At 44.2% G+C, this 16484-nt stretch overlaps 1 protein-coding gene and 1 non-coding gene across 4 annotated transcripts in view; one reads left to right on the top strand and one right to left on the bottom strand.

Moving 5' to 3' along the window:
• Nucleotides 1–16484, top strand: part of SUSD6 (sushi domain containing 6) — a 123364-nt gene that overhangs the window by 20194 nt on the left and 86686 nt on the right. The window lies entirely within an intron of this gene.
• Nucleotides 11993–12099, bottom strand: LOC121105296. The gene has a single exon (XR_005837765.1). It is a non-coding gene; the product is annotated as a U6 spliceosomal RNA (small nuclear RNA).

Raw genomic sequence — 16484 nt, 5'->3', positions numbered from 1 at the left:
TTTTTCTGTTTTTCCCTGGGTTTTGGCCTCNNNCCCTCTCCTTTCCCCACCTCCTTCTCCACCCCCAAATTTATATCTTGCTTTTACTTCAGCCTTCCAGCCCAAGAAATTCCTTCTTTCTCCATACTTATTCAGGTCTCCAAGTTTTCAGGTCAGACCTCCCTTCCTCCCTCCCTCCCTTCCTCCCTCCCTTCCTCCCTCCTTTCCTTCCTTCCTTCCTTTTTTCCTTCCTCCTTTCCTTTCCTTTCCTTTCCTTCCTTTCTTTCTTTCTTTTTTTTTTTTTAAGATTTATTTGTTTTTAGAGACAGTGCATCTGTGCAGGAGAGGCAGAAGGAGAGAAATAGACTCCCTGCTGAGTGTAGAGCCTCCACTTCGGGCTCGGAGTTCCATCTCATGATCCTGAGCCCTTGATCTGATCTGAAGTCAAGAGTTGGACGCTTAACTGACTGAGCCACCCAGGTGCCCCTCCCTTCCTTCCTTCCTCTTAAGGTCCTCTTTGACTGTCTTGATTCAGACCCTTTCTGGTTTTTGTTTGTTTTCATTATTTTGTCCTTAACTTACAAGTAGCTATTGCTTATTCTTCCTTATTTTCTAATTATTCATACGTCACGATTTAGCATTTTATTGCACCCACGTGGAATACTGAAAAAGATGCTCCTGCCTTATTGTGTGCCTTGATTGTTTGTTGTCTGGGTTTGCAGCCTCCCCAGCTCCCCTGAAGGTTCCAGGTGGGGTGAGGCCTGTGCCTTCTGTGCATTTTGCATTTTGCAAGCTATAGATGAAGGACTGACAGGAAATGATGCTGCATGGGGTAGGCAGAGGTGACCCATTAGAGGTGAAAGGTGATCTGACAGTGCTTTGAGAGTGTAGTTCCTAGCAGAATGCTGTAGGGTCTGGAGCAGAATAGGGACTGGAGGCCCAAAGACAGAAGTTCTAGGGCTCTGGAAACCAAGACCTGGAAGGGTCAGGCTTGTACCTCAAGAGTTTGTCTCATTCTGAGATTCTCTTGAAATCCTGGTTCACATGGAAAATGTGCTTATACTAGAAGGTTGGTTACAGGGTTTTTGGGGAATTGTGAGGCCAGATGCCTGTGTGGTGAATCTTTCCAAAAGGAAGGATGAAAGGTGCCTAGCCATAGGGAAGCTTATTGCTTAAGAAAACAGACAATTAGGGGCAACAGTGAACAGACCTGTTGGACTCAGGATTTGATTTATTTGTGTTAATGGCATTTGTATTGATTTCTCTGGGAAATTTGGGTGTATGAATGTATTCTGCAAATACAAGCATTTTCTTTCTTTGCTTTGTCACTGAAGGGGCTCATAGCTTATTGTTGCATTTTTCCTTCTAACAATAGAATCTTACATGAAATTAGAAGCAGTGTCTTCCTTTTCTGACTTTGGCAGAATTTTAAGCATCGCGCCTACCCTCTCCTCAATCCCCCTTTTATTTCTCAGACCCACCTAGGACTGTGAAACAGGTTAGTTGTTAATATGGCTGTGGGCTGGGACCAGTTTTAGCCAGAATTCCCTGCAATCCAGTTTAAGTCTATGGGGCACATCTAAACTTACTGGAATTCGAGGTAGGAAGTGTGGTTGCAGAGGCAAAGCCATTTAATTGTAGCTTATATGAAAATAAAACCGGCTTGAATTTTCTTCTCACAAACTTTCTCTGAAACACCTCTTTAGATCTTTTATTTTTGGCAAATGGGTTTCGAGGTGGCAGCCTCATTACTGTTGGATGGAGGGGTATAATAAGCCAGTGGGTGATTTCCCAGAATCCTGAGCCTTTGAAAATTGCTATTCTTTTTGGAAAGTAATAAGTCCAGAAGCCAGGCTGCCTGTTTCCGATTTATTCCTTCTTCTTACCCTGTTCTCAGCTAGTAAATATTGTGGTCTCAGTCTGCCTAAAAACAATGGCTTACATTTGCTTAAATTTCTGTAGCAGTTTGAAAATGAAGTTTAGCCCTTTGATGATGATGGTGGCGATAATGATGATGATGGTGATGATGATGATGATGGTGATGATGACAGGCCCCCAGTAGCAGATACATTGATTGAGTTGCGAGCTAGTTCTTTCCAGGTCTTCTGAGAAGAAAATCACTAACTCACTTTGTATGTGAGGGTCATGGTGTTGAGTAGAGGAAGAAACGGCCTTGGAGTATAGAGAAAATCATCTGCCCAAACGTTATACTTTAGAGAAGTACTTTGAACGAAGTTGTGTGTTTTCTATTTGGATTGGGTGTGTTGTTTCTTTTGAGAACCCTTTTTACAATGGTATAATGGTTCTTCTGGAACTCATACCAGGATTCTTTTTCTACCCTCTCCTGTATTTACAGCTGCTTTTTCCCTAGGGGAGCATTCATCTGTTTTAAAAAGCAGAGAGAGAAAACAAGAAGTTCTCTCAGTGATGTTTGGAAATGAACTGCATTTGTCTTTCAGGAAGGCAAGTTCTTAAGGGTTGCTGTTTGGATGAAAGAAAAGGAAGTCTGGCTACAGTGTTATCCCCCAACACCCCCCCTCCCCCCACACACCTCTCTACCCAGAGGTTCCTTGTGGCAGATATGAAGGAATTTAGTATGCAGGGTCCCCTTTATGGTCCCTTTGTTGTACTAAACCAAACATTGCTTTTCAGCCCCTGAGTAAGTCAGTTTTTCTGGCAGGCCCCTTCCTTGCCCTGAATACCCATGTTTAGGGTCCTGGGCTGGCACTGGCACTCAAGGCCAGGATTGTACTTGGATATGAGGTCAGAGGTGGTATCCAAGGGCATTTGGGACAGGAAAGAATTCTGATCTTGAGAATGTTTTCATCATACTAATGCTTTAAGGCCTTGGAGCTGAGGTTTGCCAGGCATCTAGATGAGGTTAGTAAATGGGCCTAACTGTAATGCCCCTTAGCCTCTTTCCACAGTTTCCACCAGCTAGGTGGTCGTTGGCATGCATCTTTGTTTTGTTACGAGAAGAGGAGGAATTCTGCTTTGCAGTTGAGTAACTGTGCCTTCTATTCAGATTCTCTAGAGGGTTAACACTCAAAGCTAATGAGTACTTCCACACTGCACACACTGCTCCAGGGTGGTGGGTGGCAGGCTGGAGGCTGGGGGACCTTCACAGAGCAAGTGCTATTGAAGGCAGATACTGAGATGACACTAAGGGGAGCTGTGCCCCGAAGTTCCATTGGCTTGGCCCCCTGGCTGCTGGCTCATCCCCCAAGCCTAGGCCAGCGGAGGCCTGCAGCTTCTTTGAAATGACTGCTTCCCACAGCTTGTTTAGTGTGATCAGCCAGAGGAGGGGTGGGCTTCCAGGGGAAAAGGGTAGGAGAGTCTTAATGAAGCTTGCCTGGTTTGGCAGTCACTCAGACTCATCTCCTGTTTCTGTATGGACAGATAGTCCCCTCCAGTTTTCTGAACAACTCTCCTTCATTTCCAAGGGGGGCCCATTTTTTGCTAAACCTTCCCTCAAACCCCAAAAAACAAACAAACAAAAAAACATAAAAAATTACAACCTACCTTGATTATTGCTGTGTGTGCCTTCTGCCTCTTTTCCAGCAGAGGCAGGTAGCCACGCTTGCTTTTTCTTGAGTTGCTCCTGCCATGTGGGAGTTCCTGGAGGCTGATGCTGTTGAACTTCCTTGTCAGGCAGAGGCCTGCACAGGAGCCGAGCCTTGGGTGCTCCAAATGGACAGAGCACAGTGGAGAACAGTGCTGGGGCTGCCACTGGGTCTGAGGGAGCTCAGTGGTTGGATTCTGACTGGGAGATATTTAAGGGAACTCTGCTTAAGTGAAGAGGTAGGAGAACTGAGTTCTGGTTCAGCCACTAGCAAGCCATGTCCTGGGGTAAGTCATAGCCCCTTTCTGGACCTCAGTTCCCCTCCTAAAATGGATAGATGGGACTTTACAAGATGACCCCAAGACCCCAGATTCCTTTAGACAGTAGTGTGTTAGGATCCCCACACAGACCCATGAGCCTGCTCCTGGTCAGGGTGACCAGAGGCTGAAACGGCAGGAAAACTTGCACTTTCCGGTTTTCTTTTGCCTCCGTGCTTTTGCATTTGGTGCTCTTCTCCCTGGAATGCCCCTTCTTATAGTCAGTATCAGTTTAGACCACTGCTTGCCCCCGTACTAGTGGGGGGCCCCTCCTCTGTGCTGCCATATCACTCTGTGTTCAGCGCTTATCCCACTGTGTTAATGTCTGTTTCCTTGTGCTTCCTGAGGACAGTGTCTGCTGTCACCACTGTACCCCCAGTTGGCCCGTGGAGTGCCTGGAATGTGGTATGTACATGCAAATGTTGAATGATTAAATGACCCCTCCTGGGCCAACACACCCACCTCTCTCAGGGAGCTGTTCTTGGTTTTCCCCACCTTACCCAGCCCTCTTTCTGATGAGTTGTATGTGGGTGCAGGAGAACCTTGAATAATGCGGAGAGTTGTTTTCAAGGTTCATCTCAGTGTGGTGAAGCATTGAGTGATGTTGCTACTCTGTCCTGGGGGGTACCCTTTCTAGGTGTTGCTTTGACCTGGGATGGATCTGGACTTTGCCCTGCTCTTCCCCCTGCTCTTTCCCATCTGCTGCCCTGGGGAGGGAGGGGCAGGCCAGGCACAGGCATATTGCTGTCGCTGCCAGCTGCCTGGGGCTGGGCCATCTGCTGCTGGTGACAGTGGGTAGGGTGAGGGGTGAGCATCCACCTAATCTCCTTCACTGCGCAGTCCAGCCGCCTTTCTCCCCACATTTTGTCTTCTGTTCTAATGCTATCTTTTGCCACTCTTCATTGAGGTCTTGCTTTTGTTCCAGCTGCTGCCCCCCACCACTCTGCTAGGAGAACCCTTGCTGTGTTTTTGTTTACTCTGTGTGTGTGCTGTGCCCTTTAGCCCAAGCCCCCAAGAATCTTTATGTAACATAAGACAGCAGCAGCAAAAAGAAAAAGGCAAAAAAAGCAAAAACAAACTTTAGAAATGAAACCTTGGACCCCTGTTGGTCTCTGTTCAGATGTAAATGATGAGACTCTTCCCATCAGAGTTTGTACCTTTGGGTTCACCACCCCATTTTCTATCCCTCCTCCCAGGGACTCTTTGAACAGCAGGGGTGGGCTGAGTCACTTAAAAAAGCTCTTAATTTTGCTTGTATTTTAAGCTCTTTCTGGCCTTGTGTGGACATAGGAAAGAGGCAAGGGGAAAGTAACCTGTCCCTATCACTCTTGATGACTCTGGGTTTGAAGGTTTTGAAGTGTGTGTGTGTGTGTGTGTACATGTGTACAAGCTGTGCCAGGAGGTGGGATTAGGGGGAAATGTAGACAGAGTCTTAAAGTCATCTTTACCAAGTGAAGAGGTGACAGCGCAGAGAACAGAAGGGCAGCATTCCCTAAGCTAGGACTTCTTAAACTTTAACAAGTATAGGGATTACCTGCGGAATTTTATTACAATGCAGATTATGATTCAGGAGATCAGGGATGGAAGCTGAGATTCCACGCAAGTTTGTAATAAGCTCCCAGCTGATTGCCAGTGCTGCCATTCAATGACCCATAGTTTGAATAGTAAGCCTCTCTCCTCCTCCTCCTAACACTGATTAAAAAGATTGACTTGGATAGGGCAGGAGGGAGGCTAGTAAAGCACTTTCATATTTTATTTTATTTTATTTTATTTTATTTTTTTTAAAGATTTTATTTATCTACTTGACAGAGACAGCCAGCGAGAGAGGGAACACAGCAGGGGGAGTGGGAGAGGAAGAAGCAGGCTCACAACGGAGGAGCCTGATGTGGGACTCGATCCCGGTACGCCGGGATCACGCCCTGAGCCGAAGGCAGACGCCTTAACGACTGCGCTACCCAGGCGCCCCCACTTTCATATTTTAAACCTGAGGGCCTGGGCTGGCCTTTCAGCCAGTATTTACAGAGCCCTTTCCCACGTTCCTTCCTTGTGCCTGAGTTCCTGGCTTCTCTGGAGCTCCCCTTGGCCCAGTTTGGTTTCCACAATATAAGAACCTCTGCCCTTCAGAGGGTGGGTGTGGATACTCACAGTAAGACTGGATCTTTTCCTCTCTTTGGCTTATTGTAAGTAGATAAGGCCAAACCTCGCGTTGCAAATAGAACTTTTAGAACTGGAAGAACTCTTAAATCGTCTTTTCCAATCCCTGTATTTTACTGAGGAGGAAACGGGCCCAGAAAAGTTTTGTCACATATTCAGAATTAGCTAGTGGCAGAGCTGGAGTTAAAAGCCAGATGTCTGAACTCCTAAGTTCCTCTCTCTGAGGGACTCTAAGTTCAAGTTAGGCACTGTGGGAGGACCAGGGTTGTTCTGGGGATAGGTGTTAGGACAAGAGGCTTTCTGGTGTTGTGAGGGATTTTACACCACATGCGCCACCAAGGTAGGTCTGGCATCTGCTGTAGCGCAGCGTTCGTTCACGTATGCCAGGGTTCTCAGCGGCAGCACTGTTGACATTTGGGGTCAAGTAATTCTTCCTTACAAATTCTTTGCTTTCTTTAATTCTTTGTGAAACATCATAGGCCGTTTAGTGGCCTTCCTGGCCTCTACCAACTAGATGTCGGTAGCATTCCGTCCCCCGAAGTTATAACAACCAGAAATGCCTCTAGACGTTGTCAGATACCCTGGGAGGGGACTAAAATTGCCCCCAGTTTAGAGCCTCTAGTTCAGGAAACAAGTATTTTGGGGTGGAGGGTCCCTTTTGGGCACCTATGTTGGGGTTTTGTGTGTGTGTGTGTGTGTGTTGTTTTGTTTTGTTTTTTAGTGTATGTTGGTCTCTGGGTTACAAAGAAAGCAAAAGCAGATGGCGCCCCAGCCTTCCTGGTCACATACAGTTTAGTGTACAGTTTAGTGGGGAGACCAGACCAGCCAATGCATGGGACAGATAAATTGCCATCTTAACGGTCCTTCCAGGATGCAGAGCTGCAGGCTGGACTCTAAAGAATGTGGTGCCAGCCCAGGGTACTTAATGAGGAGATGTTACTGCCCTGGGCTGGATTGCAGAGCTAAGAATTGAGTAACTCTCATTCATATCTTTAGTTACTCTTACCTACTTCTGCGCAAGCAGCGCTCTTCCATTCTGAAAAAACTTTTCATCTGAATCTGTAGAGGCCAGTCAGGCAGCTTAACCAGCAGATATGTATACTTGAAGGCAGGGAGTCTACTCAGGCCTGATGCTGGTAAGACTCATTCCTTAATGAGATTTACTTTTTATTTCTAACTTGATTTTCTTTTGCTATGGGGTGAATCTTCTGACAGACCTTTCTTGTCTGTACAAGAGACAAGAGTCTACAGACTCTAATGTTCTGAATACAAAGGTATAAAACATGGTTAAGTGTCTCTCTGTGTGAACCTAAGAAAGGGTCTTTAACTCTTTTCATTCTTCATAGGATACTGTACTTATAAATATTTTAAGCACCTCCTCTCTCCATCTTATGCTTCCACAAGCCTCCATGAAAAATGTTACCTCAGAGCACAAAAAGTATTAGTGATGGGAGCTTCATAGTTCTTGCCAATTTTTCCTTAGCCGGTGCCACACTGTCGTTTTTCCCAGTACTTTCATCGTGATGCTCCATTGCCTCCTGGGCTGCATTGTTTCTAATAAACCTGCTGTAATCCTTTGCTCTTTTGAATGCAGTCTCTCCCCCCCCACACCTGCTGTGGCTGCTTTAAATATTTTCTCTATCACTCGTTTTCAGCATTTTGACTATGGTGTGCCTTGTGTTTTCTTTTTGTTCTTGGGGTTTGATGAGCTCGGATCTGTGGATTTATAGTTTTCGTCAAATTTGGAAAATTTTCTGCCATTATTTCTTGAAATTTTTTTTTGTGTGTGTCTACCTGCCCCACCCGCAATACACGCAACACACACACACACACACACACACACACACACATTGTGTGTGTGTATGTAATATATCTACATATGTGTATGTTAGGCTGCTTGATAGTGCCCCACTGCTGACTGATGTTCTGTGTATATCATTTTGTATAGTTTTTGCTGTGTTTTCGAGTTCATGAATTTCTTCTTCTACAGTGTCTGATCTTTTAATCCTATCCTACATATTTTTCCTTAAGATATTTGTATTTTTCCATCTACAAGTTCAATTTGGGTCTTTATTATCTCTTCACTTCTTTCCTCATCATGCCTATGCCTTCCTCTTCTCTCTTGAACACATGGAGTATATTTATAATAGAGATTTTAACGTCCTTGTCATTAATTCTGGCATTGAGTCAATTTTACGCCTGTTTCTATTGTTTTATTATTCTTCTAGTTATGGTCATATTTTTCTGCCTCTTTGCATTACTGTTAATTTTTTTTTATTTGAAACTAGATATAGTGAGTTTTATTTTTCTGGGTGCTGGAACTTTTTGTATTGCTCTTAGTACTTTTGGGCTTTGTTCTAGGAAGCAATTCAGTTACTTGGAATTTGTTCGATCCTTTCATTTCAAGGCTTATTTTCTCGCTTTGTTAGGGTGGGTCCAAAACAGCCTTTAGTCTAGGGCTGGGATGGTCCCATTCTAAGGCCAAATCCTTCTGAAGATTGCATCTGATGCCCTGTGTATTAGGAGATTTTTCCACTTTGGCCAATGGGAACATGAGTATTTCTGGGTCTGTGTGAACTCTGGGGGTTATGCCACCTACTTCTTTCCGTTCATTCTTTCTCCAGCATTGCTAATTTCCTCACACATATGCACAGACGAGTACTCAGCCAAAGGCTCAAGGGGATCTCTCTACAGATCTCTGGGGCTTTTTTCTCTTTGTGGCTTTTTTCTCTTTGTGGCCTCTTCTTTTCAGTTATTTTGCCCTGTAAATTCTGGCCATGTTGGTCTCCCCAAATTCCCAGCTCTGTCTCTTTGACTCAGTGAGATTGTTCAACTCTTTCAGATTTCTCCTCTCTACTCTGTGTCCTGGTAGTAGGGCACTAGTAGGGTTCACTGCATTTCTTTCCCTTTATTCAAGGATCACTGCCCTATGCTGCCTATTGTTGAGTGTCTGAAAACTATTATTTCATATATTATATTTGGCTTTCTGGTAGTTTAAGGAGAGAGAATAAATCTAGTCCCTGTTATTCCATCATGACTGGAGGTAGAAGTCCCTCAGATTGTCACCTTACACCAACTTTTAACCTTGGATGTCTTTTTCCTCTTGTGTTCACTTGTTGAAAAATGTATCCATTGAGGGGCGCCTGGGTGGCACAGCGGTTAAGCGTCTGCCTTCGGCTCAGGGCGTGATCCCGGCGATCTGGGATCGAGCCCCACATCAGGCTCTTCTGCTATGAGCCTGCTTCTTCCTCTCCCACTCCCCCTGCTTGTGTTCCCTCTCTCGCTGGCTGTCTCTATCTCTGTTGAATAAATAAATAAAATCTTTAAAAAAAAAAAAAAAAAAGAAAAGAAAAATGTATCCATTGAGACAGATTTTGAGAATTCAACCAGATTCAGATCACTTCAGTTTGCCACAAATTTATTGGATACCTATGTCCAAAAGAATGATTCAGTATCATGCTATACATGGTATGATCTGTAATTTTACCTGTATTTTAATGCTGCACTTTATAGCAGAATGCTGGGTGTGTGCTTCCAGGTGTTATCCTGACATAAGCACACACATATGCACACACTTTGAGTCTCTTCCTTGCATCTCCGGACCATGTTCCCATTTTACCTGGGCAGCTAACTGAACTGATAGGCACAATGGATGAACAAAGAGCAGGGGACCAGCTGCCTGTGCATGAGTTAGGTCCAGATAGCCTCGTGTGGGGAAGAGAGGGGCGTTAACTCTATGTGCAGTAGCCCTTCTACCTTACCTAGTCTGACTCTGTGCCGGATACTATAGTAAACTCTTCAAATATGTGTGAATCATGGACTCTCTGAAATTTTACGAAACAGGTATTGTTACCCCCATGGTATATGTGACAAAACAGAGGCTCATAGCAGTTAAAACAGTACACCTGGGACCTGTAAGAAACAAGAGGCAGAATTAGGATTTGAAGTCCCTTTTGTGTAACTCTAAAACTCACATTGAATGATCCTGTAAGTAACAGTTTCATTTCCCTCTCTGGGCTCCAGCTTACTTCCATCTTTTCTCTTCAGCATTTTGGCTATATATCACCCATGTGTTTTCACTTTCTGCCTCGTATTGTGGTTATTTTTATATGTGTCTTATCTCCCTCAGTAGACTGTAATCTCTTGTAGGGCATATGCTTTTCTCCATCTTTGTACCTTTCATGGAATCTAGAATATGTAGGTGCCCAATATAGGTGTTGAATGAAGTCAGTAAGTTCCTTAAGAAAGATATTTGTGAGAAATGAGTCCAGATGCTTTATCTGGAGGGAAATACCAGATTCCCTCATTAATTTATGATGTTTCTTTCTCATCTGCTGTGTTTATCCTAACCCCTCTTAACATCTTCCAGGATGTAACCTGGACTTTATGAAGTTCTTTATTTGGTACCTCTGCCTGAACTTTGGCTAATTTGAGGTTATTATTATTATTATTATTTTTAAAGATTTTATTTATTCAACAGAGATAGAGACAGCCAGCGAGAGAGGGAACACAAGCAGGGGGAGTGAGAGAGGAAGAAGCAGGCTCATAGAGGAGGAGCCTGATGTGGGGCTCGATCCCATAACGCCGGGATCACGCCCTGAGCCGAAGGCAGACGCTTAACCGCTGTGCCACTCAGGCGCCCCTGAGGTTATTTTTAGTGTGTGTGTTTGGAGATTTAAGGGAATATCTGTTGTGAATTACATTCCTTTCTTCTCAGGTCCTGATTTAGAGCCCCACATCTGGAGAACCAGAAGTATGACTGGAGCTAGAACTGGAACTTGTAGGCCTTGGTGGAGGGTATAGGTGGAAGCAGGGGCGTGGGACTAATCAAAGGGGAAGGAACAATAGGCAAGTTCCTGTTTCTTGCTTTTGCTTGGGGCCTCACAGTCCAACCTTGACAGCTTACAGGAAGTTTGGGTAATTTGTGAGGGAGAGGACAGGAAGAGTCATGGTTTGGTTATAGATTCAGAGGCTTCTTGGAATTTACGCAAGATGGAGGAGAACAGTTAGAGCCAGGAGACAGTGTCTTGTTTGGCTTAAGTGCATACCTGATTGGGGCTGTTGCTGTTAAGCTTCAGGAGATAGAGGTAAAGAACATGCTCCTAGAATCCGGAGCCTGAACCAGAACCTCAGGGAAAAATACTCAGGTTAGGCATTTCAGTAGAAAGGAGGAAAATGGCAGGAAGTGGGACCATATTTATGGAGAATCTTAAGGCCTGAGAGACATGAGGAAAGGTCACTTCTGGCCCTGCTACTAGATTGACTGTTTTTTCCCACTCATGAATCTTACAGATGTAGGAGTTTTGGGGTAGGGGTGATGGGATGGAGAGGGTTTTTTGTTGCTATTGAACATTAAGGAAGGAGGCAGCTCTTTGATATTCATCCCCAGCTTCTCCCTAGCTTTGGCCAACCACAGCATGTGGGAGTGTCAGTTCAGAGAGAACTCTCCAAGCTATCTGGGCAATTCAGGAATCTCAACTAAAATCCTTGGGTTAACTGAGAAGGCACAGCTTATAAAATACAAATTCCTTCTAGCCACCCTCCAGTCTTTTTTCTCCCTTCTTTTCCAACCCCTCTCCCCCAATAGTTTCGCCTTTATTGTGTCCACTTTCTCACTTTGAATTCATGCTAAGATCAATATGGTCTACCCTCATCACTCAAATGAAACTGCTCTTGATCAGGTCATTAATGGTCTTATGACCAGAGCAGTCTTCATCTTACCGGACCTTCACTGCCAACTCCCCCTACATCCTCCTTCACTGTCTCTGTCCCTCCCTTAACATCCATGATGCACAGGGCCTGGTTTCCTCGTACTTTTTGGAGTGTCTTTCATGGGCTGTCCTTCCTTGGTATGCTCCTTTAAAAAGTTATTGCTCTTCCCAGGATTCTGTCCTTGACTTTCTTCTCTTCTCACTCTACTCTAAGGTGAGTCCATCTATTATGCATGGTTTCAACCACTCACTTACAGGCTGCTAACTCCAAGCTCAAAGTGCTCTGCAGAATTTCATACTCATTTCTTATGCAGGGGTCATGCTAATCTTCTCTGGATTGTTCCAATTTTAGTATATGTGCTGCTGAAGTGAGCACCATACTCATTTCTAATTTGCCTGCTAGACCTTTCTACCTGAATATCCTTGAAGTAACTACAATTTAGCATGTCCAAGAATAACCTGAACTCAGTTGATTACATTCTTCACTAAAATCTGCTTGTCTACCTGTGTTCTTTCTCTCCTTTGGTAGCTTTCACCATTCACCCTGTCACTTAGGCCAAAAACCTCAGTGCCACCCTCTTTTGTTTTCACTCATCCCATCCTGTAAGTTTTCGTCATCTTCTACAGCATTTGGCACATAATGGACATCAAAAAGGAAAAGTTTATTAATTTCATCTGAATTTAATTATAGTTTAGCTAGCACTTTGGCTTTGATAAAGTTGAATACCTATGGTTACACTGTAATTTTAGGGAAGGGCATTTGACTTAGCCACGTTCATATTATATTAAGGACAAGGCACTTTTTTATTTAAAACAGGAACACTTTGTGGAGGGATTAGTCATTATTAGAAATGAATGGATTGGGGGCGCCTGGGTGGCTCAGTTGGTTGGGTATCTGCCTTCCGCTCAGGTCATGACCCCAGGATCCTGGGATTGAGCCCCGCATCAGGCTCCTTGCTCAGTGGGGAGCCTGCTTCTCCCTCTGCCTGCTGTTCCCCCTGCTTGTGCAGTCTCTCTCTCTCTCAAATAAATAAATAAAATCTTTAAAGGAAAAGTATTGGATTGGCCACTGTGCTATCTTTTGGGGCTGCTTTAAGGAGCTGCTGACATTAAAGAAGAGGTGGGTGAAGTCAGATCATGTCGGCCAGAGGGCCTTGTCCTTGGTGTTCATGGGAGTAGATACACAGTGTGTCATGGGTGAGCTTGCCACATGCTGGGTTTAATGCAGGAATAGGGAAGATGTTTCCATTGGGGAGGGTAGTATGGCCCTTTTTATTCACTGATGGATTTTCTAATTGTATCCTAGTGTTTGTAACAAATGCTGAGGAGGTGTTTGTAACTGTCATGTTTTGCCAAGTTTATATTCCTTCCTTTCTGTCTAGCCCCTAAAAAAAAAAGAGGTGGTGACTTAAAATCATAGGATTTTAGAGCCAGAGAAGTTCTTCAGGTAGTGGTCATCTACCTCAACCCTTACATATTGAGAAAATAATGATAATAATAATGATAGGTGGTAATAATTCAAATACCTACCATGTTCGATGACTCACCAAGCGCCAGGTATTATGTTAAGTGCTTTATATGCATTTCCTGGTATAATACTTACCCATGAGGTAGCTATTATTAGTGCTATTTTATAGATAAGGAGGAAACCGAGGTCCAGAATGATTGGGTAACTGCACTGGAGTTAGGTATGCTGCAGCAGCTATTGTGCAGAAAGATGAATTATCTTGCTTGCTCAAGGTCAAGTTTTCCAGTTAGAGGCAGGACATGAGGAGAATCCAGATCTCCTGACCCTGAACTCAGCATATATTTTTGTTTTGAGCTGAGAATTCATTCTTTGTGGTCATTTGTGTCTCATTTCTTGCTCAATCCCTTTTAATTTTAGTGAAATTGAATGAAGTAGAGGAAAGGGCGGTTTAGAGTTGGGGTTTTGGTGAGTTTTTTAAAGTTTATTTTTAAATAGGCAGCCTTCCCAGACTGACTGGGAATATAGCAGAAGGCCTGAGAACCAGGAAGTGACACAGACCTGTTTATACCATCCCATTTGGGGGCCTTTGGGAAGCCATCCACAGAGATGGTAAAAAGTAAACATAACTCCATCAGCCAGTTCTCCTGGGTTTGCTATTTTTGACCCAGAGGAGGTGTTTCCTGCACAGCTATGAGTACTTTGGAAACCAAAACCTAGCACCTAAATATCTTGATTGAAGGTATATAGATATTTATTTCTCTTTACCAGACACAGCATTCAGTGGGGCCTGGCAGACAAAATTACCATTTTTTTCGGTCTCTTTCTCTCTGCCGTCCTTTTGGTGAATTGCTTTTCTCCATTTCTTTTTCTCTCTTTATAATTAGCTCTATGCATGCAAATCTGTCCTGAGAGCTCACTAGGTATGTGCATGATTTTCAAGGTCCAGTTCAACCTTTCTCTTTCACCTCCTGCTAGCCCCACTGAGAAGTCTTTGTTCCTATTTCCTCTGCATTCTCATAGCACTTAAAAAACAAAACAAAACCCACACAACCCTTTTATTGGACCCTTGTAACACTTTCACAGTGTTATACAGATAAACATATTATTCCTCTCACGTGATTGTGAATTCCTTGAGGGTAAGGAATTCATGTCTGTGCCGTACTTCATCTCTGTGATCACCCAAGCCTTGCACTGAAGACAGCCGGTAAATATTTGCTGAATTGCAGTATAGTCACCGCAAACACAGAGCTCTAAGAAGTCAGATTTAGCAAATCAGCTTCCCAGACTTGATTTGCCCAGTGGGTATTGGAGCCTGCTCCACTCAGCTCTGATGGGAACCAAGCAGAGGGGTGTGATGATACACAGATACATCTCTGGGGTCTAGGAACCAATTATAGCCCTTTCTGCCAAGCACGTTTTTTGCTACCTGGCCAAAACTTAAGGATTTATGCCCCTTTCCTCTCCTGTTTTATGTCTGTTGCGACTTTGCTTTCTTGTTTCCTATACAAATTATGTCTTTTGGGTTTATCTCTTTCCCCCCTTCAGTGAACAAGTAAATTTTGAGCACTTTGGGGCGTAGAAAGAGGCAGAATTGGTGGTCTCTGCAGGGATTTACTACCTGTAGTAAATGTAGCATGCAACAGTTAAGTAACTGAGCAGGCCCTAGGGAGGGATATGACTGGCTGTCCCATTCATGGTCCAGGCAGTAACTCTCTTTGGGTTCAGAAGGGCCTTCCATGCTTGTGGGCTGAATTGATGAGTTTTCTTAGAAGAGATGCAACTAAACTTGACCTTGTATTTGGAAAACAAAAGAGCAGGAAGCCCTTTGCAGTAGAAAAGCAGGAGAATAGATTTCGGCCCCTTGGATTTCATTTACCTGTAAAATGGGGGTAATGGCACCTCTTTAATGAGGTAATGAGTTTGTGTGTGTGTGTGTACACATATATGTAACAAACATGTAAGTTCTGTGCCTCGTCCTTCCCTACAACATGTTCGGACTAGAAAACCTCCTAGGTCCCCCTGAACACAAATACTACCTTAGTATAGTCACATACATAATTATTTAATGTGGGGGGAGGGAATGCTAAGTTGCTTAAAAAATATATTTTTAGCATGTCATGGGGGAGAACCTTGGAAGTTCACTTGTTTAACCCGTTGGCTGTTCTTTCACTTTAACTGTTTTGAGCTTAGTCTCAGGGCATATGTTTCCATCCCTGCAGAAACAGTGCCGTTTGGGAATCCAGTGGGCACTCAATTTATAGGCTTTTAGAGAAGGAAGGGGTCTTAGCCAACATTAATTTGAGTGCCCACTGTCCCATACACCGTCCTGCATCCTTCACGTTTATCTCATTTCCACCTCACAACAATCCAATGAAGTGTGGGTATTGTGTATCCAGTTTATAGATGGGAACTGAAAATAATTTGCCCTAGACTACCCAGCTAATAATATCCAAGCAGAGCATAGATTCTGGCCCAGTCTGCTAGAATCTTTCCACGATCCCAGCCTCCCTGAGAAACGTTTAGTTGAACTGTTTCATTTTACTGATGAGGAAACAGAGGCATAGGGAGGCAGTGTGATTTGTCCTAGTTCAGCCCATCAGTATTGGTGAAGCTGGGACTAGAGAAGAAGTGGTTTCCTGCCTTCAGGGTCGGAAATTTACGGCCTGAGCCAAGTTCCTGCTCACAGCCAGTCTGCCTTCATTCTCATTTTTTTCTGTCCTGTTTTGAGTCTGTGTTGTTTTGTTCTTGTCTGTCCTCTCTTGCGTCTTTGCTCCTTCTCTCTGGGCCCTTACAGCTCTGCAGTGATCTGTGCATACACGCACCCGCGCGCGCACACACACGCACAGAGGCTGGGTTTTTTTTTGTTAGACGTTTGTTATTTTTGGAAAGCACTGTAGGAACACTGTGTACGGATGGCCCATACAAACGTGCTGATGGATTGATTAAGCTCTAAATGGGAAAGTGGAGTTTCCTGAGTTTGCTGCAATGCAGAGGGAGATGGATGCTGAGATGGGTCTTGGGAGATGAGGGGGGAGAGGACTGCTCATGCAGAACAAAGAGGATGGATTTAACATTTCTTCCTTCCAGTTAGAACTTTTGTTGACTTATGTTTTCAGAGGAAATATTTCTCGGCCCCTCCTATTCCCTAGAAGACATTCCAGAGTCTTTAGAACTGAAAGGGCATTTGGGGATCATCCAGGCCCACCCCCTGAAGACCAGGGAGAATAATTGACTTGCCTGAAGTCAGTCCACTGTTGGTTGGTGGAGCTGGGACTAACCGCTGTCTTGTGCGT

This window comes from Ursus maritimus, unplaced genomic scaffold (genome assembly GCF_017311325.1).
Source record: "Ursus maritimus isolate PB19 unplaced genomic scaffold, ASM1731132v1 scaffold_25, whole genome shotgun sequence".
In the NCBI taxonomy this organism is placed as follows: Eukaryota; Metazoa; Chordata; class Mammalia; order Carnivora; family Ursidae; genus Ursus; species Ursus maritimus.
Note: the sequence above shows the minus strand (reverse complement) of the source record. Positions and strands in the feature narration are given on the sequence as shown.